The sequence below is a fragment of the Balaenoptera ricei genome, chromosome 2 (genome assembly GCF_028023285.1).
Source record: "Balaenoptera ricei isolate mBalRic1 chromosome 2, mBalRic1.hap2, whole genome shotgun sequence".
Taxonomy (NCBI): Eukaryota; Metazoa; Chordata; class Mammalia; order Artiodactyla; family Balaenopteridae; genus Balaenoptera; species Balaenoptera ricei.
The window spans coordinates 33,105,697-33,125,112 of NC_082640.1; positions in this window are offsets into that span (position 1 = coordinate 33,105,697).

Genomic DNA, 19,416 nt, shown 5'->3' on the forward strand with positions numbered 1-19,416 from the left:
CATGGAGAAGAGGAAGCCGTGTTTACACAATATTGCCCTGCCTCCTGGCTACCTAACTCAAGCTCTATTGGATTCAAGCTGAATCAAAGTCCTTTCTCACAAATTTCAAATTCAAATTAAGATATTGATATATCAGCCTGTCTGCTCTCTGTGTCTGGATGATACATTCTGGAGCCATTACCAGTGACTGAATTCCTTCATGTGAACTAGAGAAAGAAAGCTGGACTGCATGACAAGCAAAGTATCAAAAATGCATGCTGAGCAGAATACATAAGAAAGACCTGCCTGAGTCTTTAATGCCGCTCCAGTCTGTCTGTGAAGGCTGACTGCATCCTCGACTGGGATTTAGGATTTCCTTGATTTGCATGATTCCTCTAAATTCTTCATATAACACGCTTAGTAGTCACACTTTGGCTTAAGGTTTCTATTTCTAGCAACCAAGAGAATTTTAATAGCCATGATCATATATCGAATTTACATTTCTTTTTTTTTTTTATTTTATTTTAACTTTCCCTACAATCCAAGTGAAAACCAGCCGAGGAGTTCAGCTTCATTAGTTGTGGCACGTGGGCTCAGTAGTTGTGGCTCACAGGCTCTAGGGTGCAGGCTCAGTAGTTGTGGCGCACGGGTTTAGTTGCTCCGTGGCATGTGGGATCTTCCGGGACCAGGGCTAGAACCTATGTCCACTACATTGGCAGGCGGATTCTTCACCACTGCGCCACCAGGGAAGCCCTAGAATTTACATTTCTTAACTTTATCTTACGTATATCACCCTTCTCTCAAGTTTCATCAACAACTTTAACGAACTTTTATCACAGCTCCTATGACAGTAAACAGTAATTATTTTGCACATAGACCACCCACTATACTATGAATTCATGAAGAGACAGGATGGTGTGTTATTCATCTCTTGATCCCCAGACTATCAAGGGCTAAGCTGTCTCACTGAGCACCTAAAACCAGGTGGCAGTGTCTGCAGTGGGAACAGAATTTCCTGCCTTGGCTACTGCTTCCAAGGGAAGCTCCTGACTCACCTGAGAGTCATGATGTGTCCTTGTCACCCCAGCACAAGAAGGCCAGGAGATTGAGATAGTGGGGACAAGTGGGAAATTTCTAGGGGAATCACAAGCTCCAGCACGTCTAGAGCTGCACTGCCCAACCAGTAGCCCCACGTGGCTCATTAAACACTTGAAACGTGGCCAGTCCGGAGTGAGATGTGCTGTTACCATAACATACACACTGGCTTGTGAAGACACAGTAGGAGAAATACAATATAAAGTATCCTGTTAATAACGTTTACACTGATTACATGATCTATACTATATTGCTTTATATAAAATATGTTATTAAAATTAATTTTACCTGTTTCTTTGTACTTTTTTTCCTAAATTCTGTTTTTTTATTGACGTATAATTAACATATAGCATTATGTTGGTTTTAGGTATGCTACATAAAGATTCAATATTTCCATGTATTATGAAATGATCACCACAATAAGTCTAATTAACATCCGTCACCATACATAGTTATAATTTTTTCTCGTGATAAGAACTTTTAAGATCTATTCTCTGAAACAACTTTCAAATAGGCAATACAGTATCATTAACTATAGTCACATGCTGTACATTGCATCCCCAGGACTTATTTTATAACTGAAAGTTTGTACCCTCTGACCCCCTTTACCCATTTCACACCTCCCCCCCACCCCCGACCTCTGACAGCCAACAATCTGTTCTCTGTATCTACCAGTTTGTTTTTTTCTTTTTGCACCTTTTTAACATACCTACTAGAAAGCAAAACGACACATGTGGCTCTCCCCGCATTTCTATTGGATTGTGCTGTAGACTTTCTTTGACTGAGGATAGAGAACAGGGAAAAAGGAGGAGATGGAGGAGGAGGGAGAGGAAGGTGAAGGAAGAGAAATTGTCTTTTTTCCGTGAGGAACTTTGCTTCAAAGTTAACATTCATTGAACACTTACTATGCTGCAGGCACCAAGCAGAGAACTTTTACATGTAGTATTTCATTTAATCTTCACAACAACCGTATAAGGTTTCTATTACAACGATCGCCACGTTATTGATGAGGAAACTTAGGAAAGTGCAAGTAATTGGCTCAAGGTCCTATAGAGAGTGAAATGGTAGAGCTGGGGTGTGCACAGGAGCCACACCCACACTCTCATCCTTTATTCTTCATCCTCTGTCCTCTGTGTAGTCCAAGCCAGAAGCTCTGTGTACGTTCTTGCTGACTTCTCCCAGAATCTCTGGGCCAAAGCTGCATTGTATAATTTTCTTTAGTAGAGAGTTCACTGTTTTTTCCTTGAGCAAACATAAGAGGAGTCCTGGTGGATTCAGTGATTCTGGATATCAGATCTCAAACCCAGCCTCCCTGGGACCATCCCACCCCGCACCCCTTCGTGATAGAGATGGAAGAAGCCGGATTCTCTGAAACCCTGGCTCAAGAAAATTGGATGGGACCTAATCAGCTGAAAAAACAAAGCTGCAAATTGATCCTGACATGGGAAGTCATCAAGTATCTGCAACGAAATTTCCAAGCTGTCAAAACTGTTCAATATGCATTCACTTAGAGCGTGCGGGATTAAGAATTCCAATTCTCCACCAGACACCAGTGACGAGCGGAGAAAATGAATGGGGCATTATGAATCTAATTTTCTGATGCTAATTGTCTCTGGAATAGCACAGGTCACAAACACCATCTTCCCCTGTAGCAGCCTTGAGAGCGTAATTGGATTTCCATCTGGTTCTTTGTAACCAGGGACCCCACCACTTGGAAGATGAGCTACAGTGCTTACTTAACACAGCAGGGATCCAGTCCTGGATGATGTCTGTGCACCTTCTGGTCTCTCTTGGCACCAAACAGCAGTGCTGGGTCCTTTCAAGTCAGGCGATGGCACCAGGGCTCCCTGGAATTTCTCAGTCCAGGCCTGACTACAGGGCTGAACGCAGGACACACATCCCTGGAGCTCTGGTGTATCAGTGTCCTAGGGCTGTCATAACAAAGTACCACAAACTGGGTGGCTTAAACAACAGAAATGTATTGTATCCCAGTTCTGGAGGCTAAAAGCCCAAAATCAAGGTCTTGGCAGTGTTGGTACCTTTTGAGGGTTGTCATGGAGAGTCTGTTCCACACCTCCCTTCTAGCTTTTTCTGGTTTGTTGACAATCGTTGGGGCTCCTTGGCTTGTAGAATCATCATCCCAATCTCCACTCTCATGTTCACACAGAGTTCTCCCTGTGTGTGTTTGTCTCTGTGTCCAAATTTCTTCTTTTCATAAGAACACAAGCCATACTGGATTAGGGTCCACCCTGATGACCTCGTCTTTACTGGATCATCTACAAAGACCTTGTTTCCAAATAAAGTCACATTGACATGTACTGGGGTTAGAACTTCAGCATCTTTGGAGGAGACGCAATTCAGTCCACAGCACCTGGGATGGCCAGTGTTCCCTAGGAGGACAATTCTGTCCCTAAACAACCGTCCAGCTTGGAGGCAAAGTCATCTGTCCACTTGACTATTCCCTGCCACAGACCTGGTTTTCCCTGGGACCCTTGCTGTGGTGGCTGGGGACAGGCAGTGCCCTGTTCTCTCTTGAGCCCCTGGAGCCCTTGGGAGAAAAAGTTCTAGAGCCATGACTGTCTTGTTCTGTGCCAGCTCGGGCACCCAAGGGTGGGGTGGGTGGGGGCAGAATGTACGCTGTCTCTGTCTTTATTCTTTGCCTGCACCTGTAACAGGCAGTGTGTCACCTAGATCCATATTCAGGTCTAGGCTCTGCCATTTACCGTCCGTGTGACCTTGGAATGTTCTTTGACCTTCTTCAGCCTCATTCTTCTCATCTGTCAGTAGGGACCAGGCTGCTCACTTCCTTCCACACGTTGTGGTGAGGAGCACAGGGGGTGGTTTGGATAAGGCACGGAACACAGGGTCTGGCGCAGAGTTGGTGGGTAATAAACAGTAGCTTCCATCACTAAGCCTCGCTTAGGCAGAGCCTGACTTGGGGGGAAGCAGCTCCCACCCTCTGAGAGGCCACCCAGCAGATGTCATTCCGAGGACCAGCATTTCCGGGAACCATTTCTTCTGACTAACCACATGCGTGCCTGGCTTCACACACTCTTGAAGATTCTCACTGTACAGCCTGTCGGCATTTGAGTTCCAGAGACAAATGCTGGGCTCAGCAGCCCTGGAGTTGGGAGCCGGATGCAGAGAGGGAGAGAAAATGCATGTGAATGAAGGAGACTGGAAGACTCATAAAGAATTCCACTCGTGAGGATCTACCGGAAAAACAAAACACCCTTTGACCAATCTCCCAGGGCCCAATTAGACCACTGCTTTAGCAAAGTTGATTTTGAGAGGTGAGTATTCTTTCCTCTGTGTCTTAGAGAAGAAAGGAGAAAAAGAGGGAGGGAGGAAGGAAAAGAAGGGAAGAGAGGAGAGGAGAGGGAGGGAGGAGAGGGGAGGGGAAGGGCAGGGGGAGGGACAGAGAAGGGGAGAGGGAGAGGGAGCAAATGAGAAAAATCTATGCTTCTCCTCCTAGAGTACACATTCATCTTCTCTGATGAACTCTTTCTCAAAAGACTGAGGCACGAGTTACTCTGACCCCTCTGGCTCCAGGGATGGGTCAGCTAAAGGCACATGCTCACTGTTTCCACAATGCTCCATGGGTCGCCTTGGAAGTCTGTGCCATTCTTGTCTATTCATGCGCCTGCCATGAATATCCGGTGACCTCCTGGTGGCAGAGACTCTGCCTTATTCACCTTGGAGTCTCAGGGACACGGTAGGTGCTCAGAAGGTTTGTAAAACAAGTCAACGGGCAGATGAGATGCGTCCACTACCACACACACACGAGGAGGAAAAGAACCGTCAGCAAAGATGCTGTTCCCCCAAATCCTTGATGCCAGCCTGCACTCTGTCAACAGTTGGGGTCCACGTCAGGCCTGGAGTCCTTGGAGGGGTGTCGTCGTCTCTCCTTCCGGCTGGCTTCACGCCTGGTGTAGGGTGGACCAGGCTGGCAACACGGAGGGCTCTCCTTCTGGGAGCTGCCGTGTGCTCTCGCTGTTGCCCTGCTGAAGAGGCATTGCATGAATGGAGTCACCTTCTGTCCCTCTCCGGGACTTAGCGTTTCCACCTCCAAGACAGGAGTGGCTGGACTAGACCACCTCTAGGTGTCCTTTCACTATCAGCGCGTCTCTCTACCAACCACCGATGCAGGTCGCACTGCGCACAACAGTTACCCAACTGAGGAAGCAGGTCACTCCGGGAAACCAGCGTGCACTTCATGTGCCAGGCTTTGCTCCATGGCTGAGGCCACACCCACAGGAGAACATAGGCACCTGTTCCTCCTTTGTCCGCCCAGAAGGGTTACCCTTTCCTAATCCATCTGCCCAGGAGGGGCTATTTTCTGACTTGTCCATGAAAGGGAGTCTTTCTTCTACTTCAAAAAGAAGTACTGGGACTTCCCTGGTGGTCCAGTGGTTAAGACTCCACCCTTCCACTGCAAGGGGTGCGGGTTCGATCCCTGGTCGGGAAACTAAGATCCCACACGCTGCGTGGTGCAGCAAAAAATAAATAAATAAATAAAAATTAAAAAAAAAATAGATAATAGATTGAAATGTCAAAACATAGGGGAAATTAAAAAAAACAAAAAACAAAAAAACAAAAAAGAAGTACTGTGTGGGCTAACATCCACCCTACAACCAACTGCAACAAGAATGACCCAGTAATTTTCATCCAAGTGTGGGAACAGGAAGCTCATCTTAGGCTTCAGTTTTCTAGATCTTTTCCAGAATGTTCTGTAAAGCCTGGCTTTGAGGTTATGCTCCAAAAGGTACTTTCCTTTCCTTGAATCTTCATGATGCAGTGATAGGGGGAAGGGTGGCTTCCCATTGATGTCCATTATTAACACCTTCATTATGTGTTAGAGCCCCAGGCTTACCACGCTGGCCCACGCCATGCCTCTTTGAACTTACGTGATGGTTAATTCTACGTGTCAACTTGGCTAGGTCACCATTTCCAGATATTTGCCCAAACACTGATTCAGACACTGCTGTGAATGCATTTTTTAAGATGAGATTAACATTTAAATCAGTGGACTTTGAGTAGAACACGTTAGCCTCCATAATGTGGGTGGGCCTCGTCTGATCAGTTGAAGGCCTCAAGAGAAAAAAGACGGACTCCCCCAAAGAAGAGAGAATTCTGCCTCCAGACTGCCTTGTGGGCTCAGGCTGCAGCATCAACAGTTCCCTGAGTCTAGACCCTATTTCCAGGTTGTCTCCCTCTCTGACTTTGTCCTAGTTTTGTTCCCCCTGTGAAATCTAGGTCTTTAGGAAAGGGTGTGCTAGGAGAGCGAATGAAATAATTTTTCTGGGTTTCCAACCAAATAGGTCTCTCCATATCTGTTGAGGATGCCAACAAGAAAACAAGTCTGGGTGGAAGGGCTTGAGGCTAGGTAGCGACAGGGAAGCCTGTGGGAGATAACAAGTCTGACTCCCGAGACAGCAGAGGGTAAGCTGCCCTCGCCATCCAACTCAGCACCTGCTGACCCAGGTGAGCCACCCAAGCCTGCTATTCGCATCCTAAGATCCAGGGCACTGCCCTCCAGATTCCACTCCAAATGAGCCTGGTTTAGGGCATTATACTTACTGAAAAATTGACGAGTCAAATATCTCAGACGTTGGACCCATTTCCTGAAGGGCCTATTCTAGTTACAGAATCCCACCTTCAAGCCCATTCTACCAAGGAGAATTCATAATCAGTAACATCCGAAGGGAAAATCGCCTGGCAGGAGAAGGCAGGACAGTGCCTGAGAGTGGACAAGTTCCTCGAGGGGAGATGTTGGATCTATTGGCCTCAAGAGCTCCAGGACCCAGCACGGGACCTGATACAAAGGAACGAAACTCTGCTCAGCCGAAGGCCAGAACAGAGCCCGGAGGAAAAGCCTGGAACACGCAGGATGCAAAAAGGAAACTGCAGGAAAAGGAAGGCATCTGGAAGCTTGGAATGGGCACAGGATTTGGACTTTTCGGTTTATAAAAACTACTTTCTGTTACCCTCCATCAGCTCTTTCTGAAGCCACAAGGATTAGGGGTAAACATGTCTCAATCCCCATTTGATAGACAGAAGCTCAGGAAAGTCTATTGACTTGCCCACCCAGTCAGAGCCAGAGCTTGAACTTGAACCATCTCCTTCCAAATTCCAAGCCCTGTGGAGGGAGGAAGGTCCTAAGAAAGGAACTGGGGTGTGCTTTTTTTTTTTAGATTTTTTTTTTTTTTTTGATGTGGACCATTTTTAAAGTCTTTATTGAATTTGTTACAATGTTGCTTCTGTTCTATGCTTTGGTATTTTTGGCTGTGAGGCATGTGGGATCTTAGCTCCCCGACCAGGGATTGAACCCACACCCCCTGCACTGGAAGGTAGAGTCTTAACCACTGGACCGCCAGGGAAGTCCCTGGTGTGTCCTTGATGAGATGATTCATTCTCTTCATAATAATCGGCCTGGGGCAGAACTGGATGAAAGCTACCTCCAGGCTAATTATTTTTCCCACCAAAGAAAAGCCCCTCTCCGCAGATACCGTTTTGTCCCCCTCATTCTGACACCAATTCCCATGCGGAAGGACACAAGAACAACTCAGCTCAGACCAGCCCCATTCCGTAGCCTTGCTTCTAGCAGCTAAAATTGTCATCTTTGTGCATCAACTCGTATCAGGGCTGCAAATTTACCAGTGGCACGCAGATTTGCAAAGAAAACATAGCTTCTTCATTTTCCACAATTGATGTAAGGAAATTCAATCTGATCTAATAATGTAAAACAGTCTCTTTAGAGAACTCAGCTTCTTTTGGATAAATGTTTTGTACTTTTTAATCCCTTTTCACCTTGCTTATCTCCAAGATGGCATCTGGAGGTATTGATATGAGAGAGCTGGTTTGTGTGACCTAAAGGTGCTGAGAAAGACCTCAGATCCACACGGGCCACACTCCCACGGTCCCTTCCGGCTCCTGTAGTCTGTATGAGGATGCCGCTGTCCACCTGATCGACAGGAGCCCTGCTGGCTCCAGAGGCTGAAGCCTGTCCTCCTTGGTTCTGTCTGGGCTCGACAGTCCTGCTCTCTTGATTCCAAGTCAATCCTCTCTAGGACTGCGTGTCCCCTGAGGTCTAGCTGTGCTGCATGGCCAGTTCTTGGTCAGGATGGTCTGCCATCTGGCCCACAGCTACAGCGTCCCTCACCACAATGCGGCAACACCCGTCTCCCCGAGTAAACCTCCCAGCCAACACCATCAATCCCTGTGATCTTCTGGGGGACCAGGAAAAAAATGGACACTGTCCTCGCCCTCCCGCCCAGCCCCAGGAGCTGAGGAAGCCTCTGGAGGCTTAGCTGGGAGGTTCCTCACTTCAGCTGGGAGAGGGTCAGAACACACCTCTTTCCCTACTTACTCACCTGCTTCTGACAGCCTCCTTCCTCCCGCAGTTTTTTTGAGGCCAGAAGGGGTGGGATTTCCCTTTCCTTCTTCCCTGATAGAGACATCCCCTATCCTGTACTTTTAGGAGGCATTTGTAGTCCCCTTTCCTGGCACTTTGGTGGTGGAATTGCTGCCAGGAAACGTCGCGTTTGGGTGAGAGGGATGAAAACCCGTCTGGTACTTTTGAAAGATGACCTCATTACACAAGAACATCAGTTCCTCTGGCCAAGCTTCCAGACTGGGCAGAAGACCACTCTCTGGCCACACGTGCTCTTAACACCTCAAAGACAGGCAAGCAGGAGGGAAAGGAAATTACTTAGACCCGAAAGAGAACTGATGTTTTATAGCAAGGTGAACATTTATTCCAACACAGAGCAAAAAGCTCCACTTTCAAATTGGTCAAGGGAGCCTCGTGGCTGAAGTCCAAGCACTGAGCCCCTAAAGGCACAGACAGACATTGAAAAATGTTTGTTTTATAGGAATATTTTGCTGGTAGCATTCAGGGCAAAATGCTCAATAGCTGGCAATATCTGAGGTGTCCAGCCCAGACGTTTGACATGGCAGCCTCATTTGCCAAGGTCGTGCCTCTGGTTCCCATGTGGAATGAGAGGACTCTGGTTCCAGGACCACAGGCTGGCTCCCCGGGGTAGGCCAGCTGGAGCAGAAGTCTGAGCTTTTGGTGTTAACGGGAGGCAATATGAGCGAGTGAGTGTGGCTGACTCAACACCGTAAGTTATCCCTTTGGAAAAAAATGCATCTTAAAACTCACATTCTACCAGTGTAAGAACCATGGTTCATAAACCTCCTGCATCTGCCAACAAATCAACAAAATGTGTGTGTGTGTGTGTGTGTGTGTGTAAGTGAGAGATGAGGGGCGTATAATTGATTTGTTTTGTTTTTACCAAACATTCAAAGGAGTATCAGACCTGTATCAGCATCCGGTGGAATGAATTTAGTGCAGGGACTTGGTTACACTGGTGAAATATGGAGAGGAGGAAATAGCAAATAATAGGAATTAATGAAATAGAGGACGAAATCTGTAAGAGAATCAGCAAAGCAAAATAATGGTTCTTTGAAAACGCTAATAAAATTGATATCTTTCTATAGGGGCTTTAAAATGTGTCCACAAATTCTCTGACAATCTTCTCAAAAGTGGAGCCTAATCCTGTTCCCTTTGAGTGTGGGCTATACCTCGTAACTTTCTTCCAATGAGTGGAGTAAGTGGAACTGATAATGTGTGACTTCAAGACTTTGCTGTCACTTGGATCCCTCTCTCTGGGGGAAGCCACCTGCTATGTTGTGAAGACACTCCAGCAGCCCTAGAAAGAGGTTCACATGGTGAAGAACAGAGGCCTTGAGGAATCTGAACCGCCTGCCAACAACCAGCACTGACACACCAAGCATGTGACTTAGCTAACGGGGAAGGAGACCCTTCAGCTCCAGTCCCAGATGAGTGCAATCACAGACGGCACCTTGACTACAGCCTCGAGGGAGACTCTGAGCCAGACAGCCAGCTAAGTCATTCCCAGGACCTACCCCCTCACACAAGTTGTGTGAGATAATAAATGCTTATAGTTTGAAGCTACTGAGACTTAGGGTAATTTGTTATGCAGCAAGACATAACGAATACACCCCTTACTCCCAAAGGAAAGCTAATCAAGAAAAAAGAGAGAGAAGGCACAGGTCAATATCAGGAATAAAAAAGAGGATATCACAAAAGATCTAACAAACATTAAAAAGCTGTAAAAGTTATTTGAAGAATTTTGTGACCATAATTTAAAAATTTAAAAAGAAAAAATTCTTAAAAAAACACAATTCACCCAAACTGAACCAAAAGAAATGGAAGACTTACAGAAAGAAAATTCCAAGCCCCGGTCCAAAGAATGCCAACTCGTTTCATGAGGCCAGTAAAACTGTGATAGAAAACCTGAGAAGGACATTACAAGAAAAATCAAATATAAGCCAAACTCTTTATGAATATAGATGCAAAAATCCTAAATAAAATATAGCAGTTCAAATCCAGTGATATGTGAATTCTTTTTTAATTTTAGCAATGCACGGTTGCTTTAACATTCAAAAATTAATCATTATAATTCACCACTTTAATGGAGAAATAGAAGAGAGGTCATATGATCACTTCAAATATGTGCAGAAAAAGTATTTGGTGAAATTCAGTATCTGTTTATGTTAGAAGCATTTAGAAAGCTAGGAATAGAAGAGGACTTCCTTAATCTGATAAAAGGTATCTACAAAAAGCCTGCTGCAGTCATTACACTTATGGAGGTCTCCCCTGAGGCTGATAATGCACCAGAGTTTCTTGCTACCCTCAGTTTACTCAACACTTCACAGGAGATTCTAAATCTTCTCTAAAATAAGAAGGTAAAGGAATTAGAAATGAAGGGGAAAAAATTATGTTTAGTCATAGATGGCCTGATCACATAAGAAAAATCCAAAGAATACGGATATTTTCCTCGAATTGGTAAGTGCACTTAGCATACAAGCTCCCTGTTGCCTGTACCCCAGACCCAGGCTTCCAGTCATCTGGAACCTTGCCAGTCATCAGGGTGAGGAGAAAGAGCTGATGAACCATGCTCTGACTCTGAAATCTTTTGCCCGACGTAACCCGCATTACCTGCGTCACATGTCGTTGGCCAAAGCATGTGACACGGCCACTCTACAGGGTAGGGCCTGTCATCCTCCTGCAGGGAAGGGCATGGCAGAGGTGAAGTGATGCTACAACCTGTCCTAAGAGTAAGGGGCAAAGGTGTGGAGGACAGAGAAAGAAGCAGGGAGAGAGACAGGTGTGATGGCAGGTGACAAGACAGCAGGATTACAGGAGAAAAGTAGCCAGTGAAAACTTCCTGGGGCAGAGCTGCCAAAAGAGCGGGTAGGTCTCATCCTCATCTTCATACAGTAAGTCCCCTACATACGAACGAGTTCCGTTCTGAGAGCGCAATCATAAGTCCACTTTGTTCGTAAGTCCAGCAAACTCAGCCTAGGTACCCAACTAACACAATCGGCTATATCATACTGTACTGTAATAGGTTTATAATACTTTTCACACGAATGATACATAAAAAACAAACACACAAAAAGTAAAGAAAACATTTTTAATCTTACAGTACAGTACCTTGAAAAGTACGGTAGTACCAGCTGTTTTACGCTTGTTTCTGGACATCCTAGGCTTGAAATAAAGATACTGTACTACTGTGCTCTATACAGTACTGGACAGTAAAGTACACAAAACCACAACCACTTGTAGAGGATGCACGCACGTGATAATGTACACCAGACACATGAACTAACTTACGTGATTGGACATGCAAATGCAAGTTCGCATCTTTGAAAGTTCACAACTTGAAGGTTCGTATGTAGGGGGCTTACTGTACTTGTTTGCTTTGGTATAACATGAACTCCTATTTCACGAACATCTGATAAAGTCCATCACATACATAAACGCTTTGTGTGTTTTTGCAGGATATCAGGGACAGGAGATGAATTTCATATTTGAGTGTGCAGAGCAGGGAAGAGACTAGCCATGGGAGGTAAGAAGCCCACGAGGACAAAAGTTCAGCAAAAGCAGGAAACTAGAGCCGTATGTGACTGAGAATTTACGCCCCTGGGAATTTTCAGAAATCTGGAGACAGGCATTGGAATTCCCATAGATATGGAATTAGAAGCTTAAACTAATTTTCTCTAAATCTCAGCCTTCTTGGCTAAGATCCAGGTTACATCTATGACAAGCAAGCATTTCTTAAATTAGAAACTAATTAACAAATATTATGGTTGTTCTGAAAACTCCAACCATATCCGTCAGTGATGAGATAGCTGAAGTGAGGTGGGTAAGTGGAGGTACAGTGTTCTGCTGGGTTCTTCTTAGTGTTGGCACAAAGTTACTCAGGGAGATCATTAAATAATTTTAATCCTTGTGTATTGCAAATGGTGTGTAACTAGGTTTTCTTCTTAGCTAATAAAGGCAATGGAATTAATAAATATTACCCAAGACTTTAAAATAATTTCAAATTTCAGAGACATAAAATAATGTTTCTGATGTTAAATCTAAACAATTCTTTAAGAAAAACAACAACAACAGGGATCTAGATAAATATTCAACCCAGAGTCAACCTTGCTGTTGTGTCACCCCTAAACAGGGGCTTAGGTCATTTCCATGATGTCAACCTTCACTACAGCAGCAAGAATTTTATGCCAGTCTACATTGAAATGGGAGCCTTTAAAATGTGTTTGGACATAAAAGCCAATGCAAATGAGAATGCACAAATCTACACAAAATCTTTGCCATCTAGAGCTTATATTTGCTTTAGCTATGAGAAATCAAGCCAACCAATCTGAAAATGAAACTCAAGGAAATTTGGGTTTCCCTGGTGGCGCAGTGGTTAAGAATCCACCTGCCAATGCAGGGGATGTGGGCTCCAGCCCTGATCTGGGAAGATTCCACATGCTGCGGAGCAACTAAGCCCATGCACCACAACTACTGAGCCTGCGCTCTAGAGCCTGCGAACCACAAATACTGAGCCCGTGTGCCACAACTACTGAAGCTTGCGCGCCTAGAGCCCGTGCCTCACAACAAGAGAAGCCACAGCAATAAGAAGCCCATGCATTGCAATGAAGAGTAGCCCCTGCTCGCTGCAACTAGAGAAAGACCGCGTGCAGCAATGAAGACCCAACGCAGCCAAAAATAAAATAAATTTTTAAAAATAAATAAATTAATTAAAAAAACATAAAACAAAAACTTAAAAAAAAAAACTTAAGGAAATTAAATTTTGCACGTGGCCAAACATGTGCTGTGTGCCAGCACATTTGACGTTGCGTATCTGTGTGCACCCTTCTGTCTACGTATAGACAGAGGCTTGGAGCAAGTAAACACCAGGTCTTCTTCATCTATCAGCATTCAGTCCATGTGCTGGTTTGGGTTTCCTCAAGGACAGACTTTACATTGAGGGTGTGAGCGCAGATAGTTTATTTAGGAGGTGATTCCAGAATGCAGTAATAGGAGGGAGGAAGTGAGATAGGGGAGAAAAAGTAGCCAGTAAACAGTGTGTTAGCATGCAAAAACCCTACTGGGATAAGGAGAAAACTGGATATTAATCCTAACCCAGAACCATAGAGCCAATGTAAAATACTTGTGTCAGAGTATTGTCAGAAGGGGCAAGGGAGCTGGAGTATACCCCAGTTGCCTTCAGTCATTCGTTAAGAGCTCCTTGAGGCAAGGCACTAATTCTCCAGTACTTCCAGCTTGTCCCAGGCTCTGCCACCTACAAAAGCCCTCAGGCAGAGAGATGCAGAGACTGGCAGATGGAAATCAGCCCTACTAGACCATAATGCCCAGAGCTGAAGAGACACAGGTGGGGCTCTGACAGCCACCTCTGCTTCCATTACATCTCCTGTCTTCCAAACCATCCCTGTTTGTCTGTTCCTTTATGTTCTAGTATTTCTTGCTGACTTTTATGCAGATTTTGATGAGGGATAGGGGGTCTCCTGTCCTCTGCTCTGCACTATCCTGTTTTAAGAACTGACATCAAATGTTTACCCACTAGTAGGGTCTGAAGCAGATGCAACAGAATAACCAGGACAAAGGCTTAAAGTGATCAAAGTGTTTTCCATCCTGATCCACAACGAAGAAGCCTCCGAAATTAGCCCCATGGTAGCACAAGTGTCAGCCAGCCGGCTGCTTCATTCTGCCAGCGTAGGCTCCACCCTTATTCTGAGACACTCGCTCCCTCCCGGAGAAGAGCCCCCATGTGCTCTCTCGAAAAGCCTCACCAGGGACCTTCAGCTGTAAAAAAAGCCTTGGCTGAACCAAGCCCCGCTCAGAATAGCAAGTATCTAAGCAGATCTGCATGGCACTGTCTTCCCAGCAGGGAAACGCTGCCACGGTGCCCATCACACTCTTCCTTAATTATCTCAGCATAGCACAGAAGCTAGAAAGCCCCCATCATTAACTTTTATGGAGGATGTTTTCCAAGAGGCTGCCCATGTCCCACCCCGCTCTTCAGAACTGGCAAGTGATATACCCAGAGCTTGCAAAGAGTTTGAAAAGTTGAAGGTGGCCACGATCCATCTAAGACAGTTATTCTCAACCAATGGTGTTTTTTTTTTTTGTTGTTGGTTTTTCTTTTGGGCCGCTCCGTGCTGCACGTGGGATCTTAATTCCCCAACCAGGGATTGAACCCGTGTCCCCTGCAGTGGAAGCGCAGAGTCTTAACCACTGGACCGCCAGGGAAGTCCTCAACCAGGGGTGTTTTTGCTCTCCCCTTCCACCAGGAGACACTTGCAACGTCTGGAGAAATGTATGAGAGTGTGCAGGTGCTAGCTGGCATCTAGTGGGTAGAAGCCATGAAAGCTGCTGAGTCTTCTACAAGGACAGGACACCCTCCCACAATAAAGAATTATCTTGCCTAAAATACCAGTGGTGTTGAGGTTGAGAAACCCTGTTCTAAGGAGATAATTCTGCTGGACCCTTAGACACCCCCTTGCAATCGTATTTCATCCCTTCAACCCTGACTCTGCCCCTCGCAGACTTCCTGTTTTGCGAATTAAGCTCTAAACAAGACCTCCTTCCACTCTCCAACCCTGTTATGGTCTCAGAATTCTCTGCTCAACTCAGCAGCTAGTCCCTTTCATCATTCTAGTCTCAGAATTTCTCTCTCAATGTCCCCTCCCCAAATCTTTTACATGTCAAAGTTCCTCTTCCAACATCCATCTACTTTTCTTCATCCTAAGCCCAGAATGTCCCCATCTCTGCTGTGAGCCCATCATCCCCCAAACAAGCCTTTCTTGGTTCTTGGATCCCGATGAAGAGAAACTTCTGTGATGCCCTCCCAGCTCTGAAACAGCAGCTCTGGGGCCGACCTTTCCCAGGGAGCAGACATCTGAGTGTCTGGCTAAGAAGATTCTAGGATTCGGGTTCTCTGGTCCCTGCCTCTGACAGCCGGAGCCCTCATTTCTGGTGCCCATGCTAGCCGGTGATGGTGAGACGGAGGCCGCTCTGTGTGCTGGCTGCGATAGCAGACAGGCGCCCTGTTGTAGTAGCCAGCCCTCCCTCAAGCAGAGTCATCTTTGGGCCTGGGGTTAGGATGAACAACCTGAAAGCTTGGGCACTGAAGGTCCAGGGATGGTTGGCTTGGGACTGTCCTGGTTCTAAAAATGAAAGTCCTGCAACCCAGGTATGCCCTCAGGATGGTTTTCCCCCCCTACCTGGGTGAGCTCAGTGGGAGCAGCTGGAGGGCAGGGCAGAGCTGCGGCCTCACTCTTCACTCGGGTTCATTTGGGACAAGAGGCGTTCTCCCTGATGCTTCTTGGGTTTAAGTCTGGAAGTCTGTCTCAGAAACTCAGACTTGATAGTTTCATGCCATGTAGTTAGGTTCAACAGACCTCCTTGGAGCATTGCAATAGACTTCCTACTCCTTGCCACGGGCACAGAAGACACGAGACCACGGCTCCTGCACCGGAGGACCTCTGGGTCTAGTGCTGTGTGGAAAGACAGAGAAAGTGCAGAGTGGCAGGAGCTATGACAGAGGCCAGGGCTGGGAAGGAAATGGAGAAGGCAGTCAGGGAAGGCTTCCTGAAGGTGTCAGCGCCACAGAGTGCGGGCCGAAAGGACAGAGAAGCTTTGCCAGGCAGCAAGGGAGGATTAAGGAAATATTTTCCAGTTGAATGAAATAACAAGAAAATAAATACATTGAGAAGCCTTGGCAATGCTTATAGACTTAGATGGAGTGGAGAGAGAAATGTAATTCTCTTTGATCATGGAATGAAAGTATATCTGTATGCTTATAAGGTAGGCTTACCATTTTTGAAGACATATCTCCACCTATTGCCCCGTTTTTCATTTTCATAACCCCGCTTGAGGGTAAAGAGATAGAGATTGTTATTCCAATTTACACTGGGGGAAGTTGGTCCCACGGAGATAAGCAGTTTGTGCAACTCACATGTCTAGTTAAGGTCTCCAAGTTTTGACCTTGAGGGAGGCTGCCGAGTACAGTGTGGACCGCCTGGGCTTTGGAACTAGACAGACTTTGCAAGATCCCAGATTCTTTACTTATTAACTCCATGACCTTAAGCACATTACTGAGTCACAGTTCCCTCTTGTAGGAAATGGGGAAAATAACATCTCCTGTGCAAGGGCTGTCGTGAGGGTGAGATGAGGATACCGATTTCAAGGGCCTAGTAAGAGCTTGGACCAAGTAGGCCATTAAGAAATGGTTTCTAACAGACACAGAGAACAAACGTATGGATACCAAGCGGGGGAAGTGGGGGGGAGATGAATTGGGAGATCGGGATTGACATATATACACTACTATGTAGAAAATAGATAACTAATGAGAACCTACTGTATAGCACAGGGAACTCAGTGCTCTGTGGTGACCTAAATGGGAAGGAAATGCAAAAAAGAATGGATATATGTATATGTAGAGTTGATTCACTTTGCTGTACAGCAGAAACTAACACAATGTTGTAAAGCAACTATAATAAAAAAAACCCCAGAGAAACCAAAAAAAAAAAAAGAAAAAAAAGAGAAAAAGAAATGGTCTCTACAAGAATTTGGGCTCTTAATTACGAATATCAAAGGATAAGTTTGCTGTTAAACTGAAGAAGTTTCCACTGTTTAGATCTTTCTTTTGTGGGTTTGCTTGCTTGTACTTCTAGAACTCGATTCTCAGTGTGCTCAAATTAATTAAACAACCTTTCTTCAAGGATGAGAAAGCCGATGTGCTTTTGAGGGGCTGCTAATTACACTCGATATCTCCTTTAATAATATGAGGTTAGAAAGAGCTGAAAGTGAGATTCTTAAGTGCACAAGACAACCATGGTGATGACACGTGGACCTGGATTGAATCCGTAAACTTGTGTACTTGGATTCTTTTCTTCGTGTAGTGCTTATATATATATTGAAACCAAGGAGTGGAAGATGTTATCTTAGTGAAGATAAGCCACTTCAAAGGGCGATGCAGTCCAGCCTCCACGCTTTTATGACCAGCAGCTGAGGAGAGTGGATTCATGCAGCTCCCTTATCCCTGACCCAAAGCTGCTCATAGGATTCACCTTCCCCCCTGACTGCCTGGTGATGGCCTTGGTCATTGTTGCTGGCTTCAACTTCAGTCTTATTTGTTCCTTTTTTTTTTTTTAAAAAAAAAAAGCATTCTTCTTCCCCTTTATCTACATAGAAGGAACGTCTACCGTTTCCTTGGAGATGCCCCTTCTCTACCAACGTTGCTGAGGGTACATTGACCCCATGTCTGCCCCCAGCTGCTCCAAGTCTCTCTCTAGTTCACCTAGGAAATAGCAACACAGATGAGAAAGAGCCAGGCTGGTTAGACAAGCCTGAGCTCACATCTTGACTCCGCCACCAATACTGCAACAAGGATCGTGTTTACAACTTCCACGGAATCTCCTTTGTCTCTAAAATGCAGGTGGTGAAAGCTACTTGTAGAATTGCTATGAAGATGAAATGTGGCCAAGTCTGTAAAGCACCTAGAACAGGGCCCACACAAGGTAAATGTTAAATAAATGAGGTTTTCCCCTTCCACGTGATCACTGCCTCAAAATCCAGCCACTGCATTCATTAGTTTGAGTCTCGCAAAGTCTATTACAAAGACCTGAAAGCAGATGAAACCCAAAGTGATTTTAGCCAGTACCACTGCTATAGTCATTATTCCAGAATAAGACCCCAAGGGCTCACTCCAGTAGATAACCTACACATCAGAGTCTACCATGAGCCTTCTGTGTGCCAGGCACTGAAGTCGTGTCTGTGACCAGGACATACATAGTCTCTACCTTCTGGAGATTATAAATAATGAGTGAATGTCCACCTTCAAAGTAGCATAGATGGTTTCTGGGGGGTGGGGAATAGAGATGGAGATTGTTACCCACAAGGACGGTGGCTATCATTTTCCCAAAACTCAGCAGGGCAGGCATGGGCAAGTAGAACCTCCAACAGGGAAAGATGCGTATTTCCAGCCAGGGCTACAGTAAACCCCGGGGGCTACCTGGGAGGACCAGTAAGAAGTATCTCCTAAGGAGAAAAAAGCAATAAGGGGCAAGCCCAGTCCAGGGAAAGTCAACGCCTTTGACCCGGCTCCGCCGTTGCTACAACAAGGCTCTAAGAATCCTAACATCTAGGATGCCTTAGTAAACGATGCTTAGATGAAAAGTCACATGGTGCGGGGGAAGGGTTTATCTAGTAGCCATTTGACCAGAAGCCTAAAACTGCCTAAGAAAGCAGAGATTGATCAGTAGCTAGAGTCAGGCAATCCTGGTCCCGGCGCTCTAGCTGGGAGGCATTTCTGCAACATGGGGTTTTGTGCAATTCTCAGAGAAAGAGAGGCTGTGCCATGCTGACCTGTAGCTGAGGAGAAGAATCCTTGGGGTCTGAGTCACAGGTCAGGATCCAGATGCAGCAGGAGGCTGGATGACCGCTGCACATTGCAGCCAGTTCAACAAGCCCAGAGTGGAGCTCAGGAGGCCACGAGCAGGCATGACATCACAGTGGTTCATGGGGGGCCAAACAGGATGCTGATGTCCTTGGACAGAATCTTCGGTCACAGCTGGGGGTGCTCATAGCACAGACAGCAGCCCCTAACCAGAAAACATACGGCAGGCACTACTATATCTTCTTTGCATATGCCAAGGGAAATTATTTATGTTAAACTTGGATACACATTTAAAATTGTTTTGCTTCTGTTTTTGCTAAGTCACTTGTTTATGCAAAGTCCCAAAGGTCTCTTTGAATTAGAAATTTTAGGTCTTATTGAACTAGAACGACCCCAAGCTAGCTACACCCAACTCATCATCCTGGGGCAGTGGTTCTCAACTGGTGGTAATTTTGCCTGCCTCCTTCCCCACGGTCCCGGGGTCATTTGGAAATGTCTGGGACGTTTTTAATTATTGTGATTGGGGCGGTGTTATTGGTATCTGGTGGACCCAGGG